The sequence below is a fragment of the Pan paniscus genome, chromosome X (assembly GCF_029289425.2).
Source record: "Pan paniscus chromosome X, NHGRI_mPanPan1-v2.0_pri, whole genome shotgun sequence".
Lineage (NCBI taxonomy): Eukaryota > Metazoa > Chordata > Mammalia > Primates > Hominidae > Pan > Pan paniscus.
Window position 1 is genome coordinate 48892152 of NC_073272.2, and position 13816 is coordinate 48905967.

Genomic DNA, 13816 nt, shown 5'->3' on the forward strand with positions numbered 1-13816 from the left:
CTCAAATGTCACCGAGTCTTTCCTTGGTCTGAAGGTCGCATTTCCCTGGTGTCTCTTCCATGCCATCTTGCTCTCAGGTAAAGGAGCATACTTGGGTTCCGGTCAGAGCCCTCCTCCTAACCTCCATTTCTGGCCTTGATCTCATTCTCTACAGCTGTAAAAGTAATAAATTGAATGATCCTATGAACAGAGAGCTCCTGTAGCTCTGAGTTTTCATGGTTCCAAGAGCACAAATGAAATCACAGCATAACCTAAATTTTATAGGAACGTGACACTCACTTGACTGTGTCTAGCCTGTGTGTGTGTTTTAGTATTCTGGGAAGACAAGAATTGCAGTGAATGTGCTTCCAAGCAACGATAAACAATAAAACTGGGCGCAATATGGCTGACCATCTCTATGGCAACCTCTGTTGACCCTGTGTATGCATGTTTTACTCATTTTGGTGAATCACATTTTAAAATATAAATGATCTTATGTTGATGATCATGATTTTGTGACCATCAATTATTTGTGGCTGTGATAATTCCGCTATTGTTTCTGCTCTGGAATCAGAAAAGCTGTGGAGGAGGTTGGGGGAGGACACACCGGGAGAGAGATGACTCATTTTAACCTTTTCTGGAACAAACAAGTGATTACTTCAGAAAAAGATGACTTCAGTATGTACTTCCTCCCACCACCCCCATGAGCTGTTCATGGTGATGTAGACATGCCTGTCTGCATTGACCCTGTCCTTTAAGCACTGCCATCAGGCTGAGGCTTCTGTTCTTTTGTTTTTGAGACAGGGTCTCACTCTGTCACCCAGGCTGGAGTACAGTGGCACAATCTTGGCTCACTGCAACCTCGCCTCTCGGGTTCAAGAGATTCTTCTGCCTCAACCTCCCGAGTAGCTGGGAATACAGGAACCCGCCACCATGCCAGGCTAATTTTTGTATTTTTAGTAAAGACAGGGTTTCATCATGTTGGCTAGGCTGGTCTTGAACTCCTGACCTCAGGTGATCCGTCCACCTTGGCCTCCCAAAGTGCTGGGATTACAGGCATGAGCCACTGCACCCAGCCAATTTTTGTATTTTTAATAGAGACAGGGTTTCACCACATTGGCCAGGCTAGTCTCAAACTCCTGACGACAGGTGATCCACCCCTCTCAGCTTCCCAAAGTGCTGGGATTATAGATGTGAGCCACCACACCCAGCTCAGCTTCTTTATTTAAATGAGTCTGGAGGAAATTTTTTGGTGAGACACTGGGTTGTACTATGCTCGTTGGGGACAACTCTTTGAGGGCCTCAATTGCTAACATCTCACGATGGGAGTTTAAGAACTGCTAAGAAGCATCTTCATCGGCCCCATTAAACCAGATGGCCATGCAAAGTCTAACATGACAAATCTGAGGCTTCCTGGGGTCACAGCTAGGACACTGAATTATAGATTCAGACCCTGGCTGGGTGTTGTGGCTCACAAATGTAATACTAATGACTTGGGAGGCCAAGGTGGGAGGTTTGCTTGAGGCCGGAAGTTCAAGACCAGCCTGGGCAACATAGTGAGACCCTGTCTCTACAAAAAATTTAAAAACTAGCCAGGCATGGTTACATGCACCTGTAGTTCCAGCTACTTGGGAGGCTGACGTGGGAGAATTACTGCCTGAGCCCAAGAAGTTGAGGCTGCAGTAGGCCAAGTTTGCACCACTGCACTCCAGCCTGGGTGACAGAGCTATCTCCATGGCCTGGCACTGGTTTTCATCCTGGTATTAGAAATGCATCAGTGCTCCCTGGGGAAGGGGCAAGTTTCACCAGCTCCTGCCCCATGAGCTGTGAAAATGGACATTCTAAGAAGGAGCCAGGCAGGGCCTGAGTCCCTCTGTGACCCATGGGCCGTGATAAAGGTGTTGGAACAATCGTGCCAATATGGCCACAGGAAGCACGATTGTTCTCTCCTTGCGCATTGCCAGGGCTGGAGGTTGAAGGCGCCACCTGTGCTGTTGTCCCAGGAGCCGGGGCTTTCTCAGAAGCCCTTTTCTTGTGATGCCCAAACAACCACGCAGAAAATGCTAATTGATTACTCACCAAAACGACTGTGAAAAAATGATGCTTTGAGCTTCAAAGCCCCATCACAGCTTTTATCTAACCAAGAAACCCTAGGCCAAGCTTGTGCACAAGCTGGGCCACATGCGGCCCAGGACGGCTTTGAATGAGGCCCAACACAAATTCCTACACTTTCTTAAAACATTACGAGATGTTTTTGCCATTTATTTTTTAGCTCATCAGCTATCATTAGTGTTAGTGTATTTTATGTGTGGCCCAAGACAATTCTTCTTCTTCCAGTGTGGCCCAGAGAGGCCAAAAGATTGGAAACCCTGCCTGGGCTTTTCCGATTTAGCCCTCCCACATTTCCCAGAGCAGGACAGTCCCTCACACCAGTCTCAAAGGCCAGCAGGGCTTTTCCTCACAGACTGAGAGCTATGGTCGCTAAAGTGTTCAGAAGTGATGATAACATAATCAAGACTCTTCCTTAGGGCTTGAGGGTTCCGGCAAACATCTCTGCCATCTGTCTGCCTGCTTTTTCTGTCACTTCTGAAATTCTGGTATCATGCCCGTGGTCAAAGCAACTAACTTCTGCGGCTACTAGAACTTTCTTCCTGCTTTTCTCACTCTGCACTTCCTGCTGCTGTCAATGAAACTCAGCTTCTTATTCCCAGGCACTCTCAGAGTGAGGATCCATAGGAGGCTTTGATTCTCAGGACAGATAACCCCATCTTTCCTCTGGTTCTGACCTATTTTTCTGTGTCCTTGTTACTGTGGTCATACCCAGAGAAGTAACATTTTGTCTTGAATTTGTAAAAATCTCTACCTTTCCCCACAAAGGGATTTCAGCACAGTGGCTATTTTAACAGATACCGTGCAGCACGTACCACACGTTCCCTTCCTGAGTCCTTGAAAGTAATTTTCAGCTTTTGATCGGCTATATTGTTCTTCCCAGCTACATTTTGGGAAGTCCAGCAGAATAACTTGCTACTCTTTTAAAGGTCCTAATGATAAAACAAAACAAAACACCCCCTTTTTATCATCACCCACAAAGCCCTAATGCGTGCAACAAAGATTGTGAAACGTCCAGGGAACAGTTTGTGAGACAGAAAGGATGGCTTTGTTGATTAGCAAAAAGCTGGAACGTGGACACCGGCAACACAACAGGATTGGGACCCGCCTTCTTCAAGTGAAACAAAGTTGGAATTATTTTCAATTTTAATGTTAAATGGTTTTTTTGTTTGTTTGTTTCCAAATTATTTGAAAAGTTACTAATCCAAGCGTGGTATGAGTGGTATCATTTTGGTAATTAGATTAATGCACTACCAGATCCTAGAATTTCCCACTTTACCAAATAAAAGAATGTTCTGTGGAATTCTCCTAGACCAAGACAGGCTTTTCCCCTGAGCAATAGTGATAAAGTTGTCTAAATACATGAACTGGTGGCATTTTTCAAAAAGTAATAATGTTATAACCAAGAGGTGGTGTTGCTATGTTGCCCAGGCTGGTCTTGAACTCCTGGTCTCAAGTGATCTGCCAGCCTTGGCCTCCCAAAGTGCTGGGATTACAGGCATGAGCCACCGTGCCTGATGGTGGCATTTTGTCTTCTTCACAGAAAAAGTTAAAAGATGAGTTGGATGACATTGTGAACAACATAGTGAGATCCCGTCCCTTAAAAAAAAAAAACCAAAAATTAGCCACGTGTGGTGGTGTACCCCTGTAGTCCCAGCTACTCAGGAGGCTGAGATGGGAGGATCATCTGAGTCTGGGAGGCCAAGGCTACAGAGAGCTGAGATTGCATTGCTGCACTCAAGCCTGGGTGACAGAGTGAAACCTTGTCTCAAAAACAAAACAAAACAAAACAAAACACTGCCACCATGCCTGCCTAATATTTTTATTTTTATTTTTGTAGAGATTGAAGGGGGTCTCACTATGCTGTCCAGGCTGATCTCAAACTCCTGAACTCAAGTGATTCTCCTGCCTTGGCCTCCCAAAATGCTGGGATTACAGGGGTCTTTAAATGCTGGGGATTGGCATCTTTAAAATGAACACACTGTTTTAGTTTAAGAGACTAAAGAGGTGCATGTGTATGGAATAAATGAGCCTGGACTGAATCTTGTCTTTTAAAAAAGTTATAAAAGATGTATGGGACAACTGGGGAAAATTAAACATGGACTGGATATTAAGTGATATTAGGGAAGTATTGCTAATTGTCTTAGGTGTGTAAACGTAACATGATAATGTAAGAGAATGTACTTACTTTTAGGAGATGCATGCTGAAGAATTTAGAATTGAAGGAGATTGCTGTCTGCAACTTACTTTCAAATGGCTGGAGGCCGAGCACAGTGGCTCATGCCTGTAATCCCAGCACTTTGGGAGGCCCAGGCAGCGAATCACCTGAGGTCAGGACTTAGACACCAGCCTGGCCAACATGGCGAAATCCTGTCTCTACTAAAAATATAAAAAATTAGCTGGGCATTGTGGTGGGCACCTGTAATCCCAGCTACTCGGGAGACTGAGGCAGGAGAATCGCTTGAACCCGGGAGGCAGAGGTTGCAGTAAGCTGAGATTGCACCACTGCACTCCAGCCTGGGCAACAAGAGTGAGACTCAGTCTCAAAAAATAAAAATAAAAATAAAAATAAAAATAAAAATAAAATAAATAAATACAACCTTGCAGGAAAAAGTACAGAAAAGACTGTAAGTCACATACAGACACATGACTGAAATTAAATTACATAAACATTTCCTTATATCTGTACAGAGGCAGTTTCATGTAGTAATTAAGATTCTGGAGCTGGCTGGGCGTGGTGGCTCATGCCTGTAATCCCAGCACTTTGGGAGGCCGAGGCGGGTGGATCACGAGGTCAGGAGATCCAGACCATACTGGCTAACACGGTGAAACTCCGTCTCTACCAAAAATACAAAAAAAGAAATTAGCCGGGCATGGTGGCGGGTGCCTGTAGTCCCAGCTACTCGGGAGGCTGAGGCAGGAGAATGGCGTGAACCCGGGAGGCGGAGCTTGCAGTGCGAGCCAAGATTGCGCCACTGCACTCCAGCCTGGGTGACAGAACGAGACTCCATCTCAATTAAAAAAAAAAAAAAAAAAAAAGATTCTGGAGCCAGACTGCCAGGGTTCAAAGTCAAGCTCTGTCACAACTAGCCGACTGTGTGGCCTTGGGCATGTTATTTTTCTTTGCTGGACCTCACATGACCCCAGTGCTCAGTCTGGAAAATTTTGCCTGATGACATTTTAATAATTATTAAATCTAGATGGTGGACATATGAACATTTATTGTACTAGTCTCCGTACAAAACCTTTTTTTTTTTTTTTGAGATGGAGTCTTGCTCTGTCGCCCAGGCTGGAGTGCAGAGGCACTATCTGGGCTCACTGCAAGCTCCGCCTCCCGGGTTCACGCCATTCTCCTGCCTCAGCCTCCCGAGTAACTGGGACTACAGGTGCCCACCACCACGCCCGGCTAATTTTTTTTTTTTGTATTTTTAGTAGAGACGGGGTTTCACCGTGTTAGCCAGGATGGTCTCGATCTCCTGACCTCGTGATCCACCCACCTCAGCCTCCCAGAGTGCTGGGATTACAGGAGTGAGCCACCGTGCCCAGCCATGTGCAAAACCTTAAGTAAGCTGGGCGCAGTGGCTCACGCCTGTAATCCCAACACTTTGGGAGGCTGAGGTGGGTGGATCATGAGGCCAGGAGTTCGAGACCAGCCTGACCAACATAGTGAAACCCCCATCTCTACTAAAGATATAAAAATTAGCTGAGTGTGGTTGCAGGGGCCTGTTATCCCAGCTACTCCGGAGGCAGGAAATTGCTTGAACCCGGGAGGCAGAGGTTGCAGTGAGCTGAGATTGCGCCACTGTACTCTGGCCTGGGCGAAAGAGTGAAACTACCTCTCAAAAAAAAAAAAAAAAAAGTGTGCAGATAACCTTGGTTAGTGTTTTAGAATATATTACTTTAAAACAATCCCAAACTTACAGAAAAGTCACAGGTATAGTACACATAACTTTTCTCTCTGAACCACTTAAAGTTAAGGTGCTTAGTCACATACTTTGGTTGAAAAAAAAATTAAGTTGTTAACCTGATGCCTGATCATCCCTGAATGCTGTAATGTGTATTTCCTACAAATGAGAACGTTGGCCAGGCGCAGTGGCTCATGCCTGTAATCCCAGCACTTTGGTAGGCGGAGGCCGGTGGGTCACCTGAGGTTAGGAGTTCAAGACCAGCCTGACCAAACATGGTGAAACCCCATCTCTACTAAAAATACAAAAATTAGCCAGGTGTGGTGGCGGGCACCTACAGTCCCAGATACTCAGGGGGCTGAGGCAGGATAATCACTTGAACCTGGGAGGCAGAAGTTGCAGTGAGCCGAGATCACGCCACTGCACTCCAGGGTGGGTGACAGAGGGAGACTCTGTCTCAAAAAAAAAAAAAAAAAAAGAACATTCTCTTATATAACCAAAATATAGCCATCAAAATGTAATATGTTATTACCATCTAATCTCAAACCCCATTTAAGTTTTATCACTTGTCTCAATAAGGTCCTTTCTAGTCAGGCATGGTGGCTCGCGTCTGTAATTCTAGCACATTAGGAGGTTGAGGTGGGCAGATTGCTTAAGCCCAGGAGTTCCAGACCAGCTAGGGCAACGTAGGGAGATCCTGTCTCCACAAAAAATACAAAAACCATCTGAGCCTGTTGGTTCGAGCCTGCAGTCACAGCTTCTCAGGAAGCTGAGGTGGGAGGATCCTTTGAACCCAGGAGGTCAAGGCTGCAGCGAGCTGTGATTGCGCCACTGCACTCCAGCCTGGGCAACCGAGGGAGAACCTGTCTCAAAAAAAAAAAAAAAAAAGGAAGAAGTCCAGGCCCGGTGGCTCATGCCTGTAATCCCAGCAGTTTGGGAGGCTGAAGCTGGTGGATCACCTGAGGTCAGGGATTCGAGACCAGCCTAGGCAAAATGGTGAAACCCCGTCTCTACTAAAAATACAAAAATTAGCTGGGTGTGGTGGTGCACCCCTGTAATCCCAGCTACTCGGGAGACTGAGGCATGCGAATCACCTGAACCCAGGAGGCAGAGGCTGCAGAGAGCCGAGATTGCGCCACTGCACTTCCAGCCTGGGCAACAGAGTGAGACTGTCTCAAAAAAAAAAAAAAGAGAAATTCTGGACTTTCATGACCTTGATACTTTTGAAGGTTAGAAGCCTGTTATTTTGTAGCCTGTCCCTCAGTTTGGGTTTGTCTGATGTTTCCTTCTGGCTAGGTCAGGTTCTGCATCTTCTTCTTCTTTTTTTTTTTTTTTTGCATTCCACAAGTATTTACTGATCTTGCTGCATACCAGGCCCTGGGCTGGGGACACAGCCACGAATGAAGCATGGTCCCTGCCACCACAAGGTCCTCTTCACTCACACACACACGGAGGACTACTGCTCCATCACCCTTTCAGAAGCAACTGAATGGGGCTATGTAAGAACTCATGGATGAGAGCAGAGGGTGACCACCAAAAGGTCACTGAACTCCCCCAAGAAAACTGTTGAGTCTCACACATGTCCAGTTTTCCAGGTCCAAGACATACAACAGTACTGCTTTATAATAGCCACCAGGGGTGAAGCCAGGAAGAACCAGAAGGAAACAGGGTTTTCTCACATCAGGGAAGAGCAGCCTGCATCACTTAATGGTTGCCCTGAGTTAATGGAGGACCTAGGCCTCTTAAAAGGCACCAATGAGAACCCTTACTTGGACCCATTCCCCACCATGGTTGATCTCTCATCATGCTGAGCATGTCTCTTGGAAAGGGGCAACTGGGAGAAAGGATAGGGATGCGCTTTGGGCTATGTCAGATGGCAGACAGATCCCAGTTCTTATTCTCAGGCCCTGGCTTTGCTAGAGACACCTGCCCAGGCCCTATGGGCACACCCATTTGGACATATATTCAGGAGCCAGCTCAGAAACTGAGAGACTCAGGCTGCCCAAATCTTCAGCTTTGCTTCCTAGGCAGGCAGCAGAAGAGTTTAGACAGGAAATTTTCTTTTTATGGCATAACACAAAGGGAAAGAAAGTCACTAGGGGACACACAGGAAGAAATAAGATTTCTGTTTCTTCCTCAAGTATCCCAAGTGCCATGGCAGCAATGGCCTTCTGGGTCCATACATGGAGCACATTCTAGTAGGTCAGCCCAGCCCAACTGCACTGAGATGAAGGAGCAGGCAGAAGACAGGAGAGTGCATGTTGGCAGGAGGGGCAGAGGGCACTCAGGGATTCTTAGTAAGTACAACTGACTGGAGTGTTTTTGGGTAGAAGGAAGAACTGAGTTGCAGCCAGGTGAAGACAGAGTGCCCCCCTGCCAGGAGCTCATGCTGAAGCAACACAGTCAGCCCCGGAGAATCTTGAATCTGTGAATGTTGCCCAGACAGAACAGGCATGCAGGCAACACTTGGAATGCACAGAAAACACACTTCGGCCTCTGGTGGCCCAAACCAAGTCTGAGTGGGCACAGAAAGGCCAACATCTTGGCTAGGAGCCACCATTCAAGTGTAGGAGAGCAAGTTCAGGTCATAACAGCCATCTACATCAAAGTGGCCTATCCTCGCGGAGGTGTGACTGGCCCAGATCATCTCTGTCAGTGCCCACATCTGCTGCACCTCAGAGGATACCCTGCTGGGGTCTGGGAGACCCTCATGGAGGAGTGCAGGTTGCTCACAGGGCACTGGGTGGGAGAGCCACTTGGGGAAGATCATGGAGGGGCTCTTTGGTCCCTGCTGATAGATCTGCAGCTCCTCCACTGTGAAAGACAGCCACAGTGGTGATGGCTGCTGCAGAATCAGGTGTAGCTCCGATATTCTGGCCATGTCACACAGTATCTGTTGCTTGAACAGCGACACATACTCCTGGGCTCCCTCCTCACTGTGTGGGTCGGGCATCAGACAGTAGTCCCACAGGCAGGTCACCCACTTGGCCGGTGTGTGTGCTGACAGACACGGATGCTCAAAAAAGCTGTGTAGTAATTCTTTTTATTTTTTTTTGAGATGGAGTTTCGCTCTTTTTGCCCAGGTTGGAGTGCAATGGTGCGATCTCGGCTCACTGCAACCTCCACCTCCCGGCTTCAAGCAATTCTCCTGCCTCAGCCTCCCAAGTAGCTGGGATTACAGGCATGTGCCACCACCCCGGCTAATTTTGTATTTTTAGTAGAGATGGGGTTTCTCCATGTTGGTCAGGCTGATCTTGAACTCCCACCACCACACCTGGCTAATTTTTGTGTTTTTAGTAGAGACAAGGTTTCACATGTTGGCCAGGCTGGTCTCAAACTTTTGACCTCTGGTGATCCACCTGCCTCGGTCTCCCAGAGTGCTGAGATTACAGGCGTGAGCCACCATGCCCGGCCGCTGTGTAATAATTCTTAAACGTGATCCCCTCGAACGGAGTGACACAGGGGAAGGTGACATCAATGACCAGCACACCAGGCCGGCCTTGGGAGGTCCATACGTCCCCCACCTGCAGGGCTACGGTGCCTTTCACATGGCAAGGCACCAAAACGCGGGACATGGTGCTAGCAGCCGCGATTAAGTGCAATAGCTGCTCCAGGCCCCGACCACCAGCCCTTCCTGCCATCCTCAGGTTCTCATCTTGGATAGGAAGATCACAGAGGTGATGCTGTGTCCTCATTTCAGCCTATGAGGTGGCACAGGATTTGAATACTGATGATATTCACTTTGATTCCTTCGTTAAGATGGTATTTGCCATGTTTCTGTACTTTAAAGTTATTATTTTCCTATTTCAGTTCGGAGTGGGGAGGTACTTTGAGGCTATGTCAATATCCCATTCCTCATCAAACTTTCCATTTATTCATTAATTTATTTATGGCAGTATGGACTCACGGTTTTCTAATTTATTCAATAGGTTATATAATTCATTCCTTTCATTATTTATTTTGATTCTTTTTTCTTTTTCTTTTTTTTTTTTTTTTTTTGAGACGGAGTTTTGCTCTTGTTGCCCAGGCTGGAGTGCAATGGCACGATCTCGGCTCACCGCAACCTCTGCCTCCCGGTTTCAAGCAATTCTCCTGCCTCAGCCTCGTGAGTAGCTGGGATTACAGGCATGTGTCACCATGTCCGGCTAATTTTGTATTTGTAGTAGAGATGGGGTTTCTCCATGTTGGTCAGGCTGGTCTCAAACTCCTGACCTCAGGTGATTCACCCACCTTGGCCTCCCAAAGTGCTGGGATTACAGGCGTGAGCTACCATGCCCGGCCTATTTTGATTTTTAACTTTTTGTTTTAAAATAAGTATAGATTCACATGCAGTGGTAACAAAAATTATAAGGGAGGACCCATGCACTCCACTCAATTCCCCAAATGGTAACATCTGGCATAAATTTAGTACCATGTCAAAACCAGCATATTAACGTTGGTGCAATCCAGAGTGTATTCAGATTTCACCAGTTTTGTGCGCACTTATGTGTGTGAGTTTAATTCCATTCAGTTATTTCACGTGTAACCACTACCACATTCAACAGAGAAGGCTTCCATCCCCACAAAGCTCTCTTGTGCTACCCCTTTATAAACGGAACAGACACCTACCTTCTCCACCACCCTAATCCCTCGCAGCACCTAATCTCTATTTTCTTATTTCAGGGTTATTGTATAAAAGAAATCATACAATACTCAATTTTTTCAGATTGGCTTTTTCAGTCAGCATAATCCCGTGGAAATCCATCCAAATCGTTGCATGTGTCAAGGGTTTGCTCCTTTGTATTGCTGAGCACTGTTCCATAGTATGGACATATCACAGAGATAAACATTCATCCCTAATGTTGAAAAGGCATTTGGGCTGTTTCACTTTGTGGCTATTACAAATAAAGCTGCTATGAACATTCATGTACAGGGTTGTATTTTTTGTGATCCTCCCACCTCAGCCTCTAGAGTAGTTGGGACCACAAGCGCAGAACGCAACGCCTCGCCTCGTCCCACCCCAAGCCGCCCCGCCTCGCCTCGCCTCGCCTCGCCTCATTCTTTTTTTAGATGGAGTCTTGCTCTGTCGCCCAGGCTGGAGTGCAGTGGTGCGATCTCAGCTCACTGCAACCTCTCCCGGGTTCAAGTGATTCTCCTGCCTCAGCCTCCCAAGTAGCTGGGATTACACGCACCCACCACCATGCCCAGCTGTTTTTGTATTTTAGTAGCGATGGGGTTTCACCATGTTGGCCAGGCTAGTCTTGAACTCCTGACCTCAGGTGATCCACCTACCTCGGCCTCCCAAAGTGCTGGGATTACAGGCATGAGCCACTGTGCCCGGCCTTTTTTTTTTTTTTTTTTTTAATAGAGACAGAGTCTTGCCATATTGCCCAGGCTTGTCTTGAACTCCTAGGACCAAGCGATCCTCCTGCCTCCCAAATTGCTGGGATTATAAGTGTGAGCCAGCGCACATGGCCCATAGAATATATGTTCTCTCTTTTTTTTTTCTTTTTTTGAAACGGAGTCTCGCTCTGTTGCCCAGGCTGGAGTGCTGTGGCATGATCTCGGCTCACTGCAGCCTCCGCCTCCCGGCTTCAAGTGATTCTCCTGCCTCAGCCTCCTGAGTAGCTGGGATTGCAGGCACCTGCCACTGCGCCTGGATAATTTTTGTATTTTTAGTGGAGACGGGGTTTCACCATGTTGGCCAGGCAGGTCTTGAACTCCTGACCTTGTGATCCACCCACCTCGATCTCCCAAAGTGCTGGGATTATAGGCATGAGCCATCATGCCTGGCCAACAAAGCCATCCTTTCTGTCTCACAAACTGTTCTCTGGCCATTTCACAATCTTTGTTGCACGCATTAGGGCTTTGTGGGTGATGATATAAAGGGGATGTTTTGTTTCATTTTATCATTAGAACCTTTAAAAGAGTAGCAAGTTATTCTGCTGGACTTCCCAAAAATGTAGCTGGGAAGAAAAATATAACCAATCAAAAGCTGAAAATTACTTTCGAGGACTCAGGAAGGGAATGTGTGGTACGTGCTGCATGGTATCTGTTAAAATAGCCACTGTGCTGAAATCCCTTTGTGGGGAAAGGTGGAGATTTTTGCAAATTCAAGACAAAATGTTACTTCTCTGGGTATGACCACAGTAACAAGGACACAGAAAAATAGGTCAGAACCAGAGGAAAGATGGGGTTATCTGTCCTGAGAATCAAAGCCTCCTATGGATCCTCACTCTGAGAGTGCCTGGGAATAAGAAGCTGAGTTTCATCGACAGCAGCAGGAAATGCAGAGTGAGAAAAGCAGGAAGAAGGCAGGGCACAGTTGCTCACGCCTATAATCCCAGCATTTTGGGAGGCTGAGGCAGGCAGATCACCTGAGGTCAGGAGTTCGAGACCAGCCTGGCCAACATGGTGAAACCCCGTTTCTACTAAAAATACAAAACATTAGCCAGGGAGAGTGGCACGTGCCTGTAGTCCCAGCTACTTGGGAGACTGAGGCAGGAGAATCGCTTGAACCTGGGAGGCGGAGGTTGCAGCGAGCAGAGATCCGCGCCATTGCACTCCAGTCTGGGCGACAGAGCAAGACACCGTCTCAAAAAAAAAGGAAGAAGAAAGTTCTAGTAGCCACAGAAGTTAGTTGCTTTGACCATGGGCATGATACCAGAATTTCAAAAGTGACAGAAAAAGCAGGCAGACAGATGGCAGAGGTGTTTGCTGGAACCCTCAAGCCCTGCACTCCAGCCTGGGTGACAGAGTGAGATTGCGTCTCAAAAAAAAAAAAAAAAAAAAGAATGGCTTTGTTGATTAGCAAAAAGCTGGAACGTGGACACTGGCAACACAACAGGATTGGGACCCTCTTTTTTTTTTTTTTTTGAGATGGAGTCTTGCTCTGTTGTCCAGACTGGAGTGCTGTGACGTGATCTCAGCTCACTGCAACCTCCACCTCCTGGGTTCAAGTGATTCTCTTGCCTTAGCCTCCCGAGTAGCTGGGATTACAGATGCCTGGCTGTAATCCACATTGCCTGGCTAATTTTTGTATTTTTAGTAGACACAAGGTTTCACCATGCTGGCCAGGCTGGTCTCGAACACCTGAGCTCAAGTGATCCACCTGCCTCGACCTCCCAAAGTGCTGGAATTACAGGTGTGAGCCACCGTGGTGGTCATAAATAACTTTTTTTTGAGATAGGCTCTCTATCTCCTAGGCTGGAGTGTAGTAACGCGATCATGGCTCACTGCAGCCTCAACCTCCTGGGCTCAAGCAATTCTCCTGCCCCAGCCTCTCAAGTAGGACTACAGGTGCACCCCACCATGCCTGGCTGATTTTTGTATTTTTTGTCGAGACGGGGTTTCACCATGTTGGCCAGGCTGGTCTCGAGCTCCTGGGCTTGAGCCATCCTCTTGCCTTGGCCTCCCAAAGTGCTAGGATTACAGGTGTGAGCCACTGCCCCTGGCTGGATTGCTTCATTTTAAACACTATAAAATAAATATCTCACCCTCACCGGTAAATACACATATCTCCCCCTACTCCGTTTTTAACACTACAGGGCAACATTCTGAATTGAAATGTTCCATAATATTCATTTTTGTCACTCACCTGTAATAGTGTAGACACTGGCCAGGCGCGGTGGCTCACGCCTGTAATCCAGCACTTTGGGAGGCCAGGGCAGGCGGATCACCTGAGGTCAGGAGTTCGAGACCAGCCTGACCAACATGGAGAAACCCCGTCTCTACTAAAATACAAAATTAGCTGGGCGTGGTGGCGCGTGCCTGTAATCCCAGCTACTCAGAAGGCTGAGGCATCCCTCAGAATTGCTTGAACCCAGGAGGCAGAAGTTGCAGTG

The 13816-nt window shown here is 47.2% G+C and overlaps 1 pseudogene; it reads right to left on the minus strand.

Annotated features, from left to right (window-relative positions):
- Positions 1-8324: 8324 nt before the first annotated feature.
- Positions 8325-10566, minus strand: LOC100981482 (nicolin-1-like; annotated as a pseudogene).
- Between the last annotated feature and the right edge of the window lie 3250 nt (positions 10567-13816).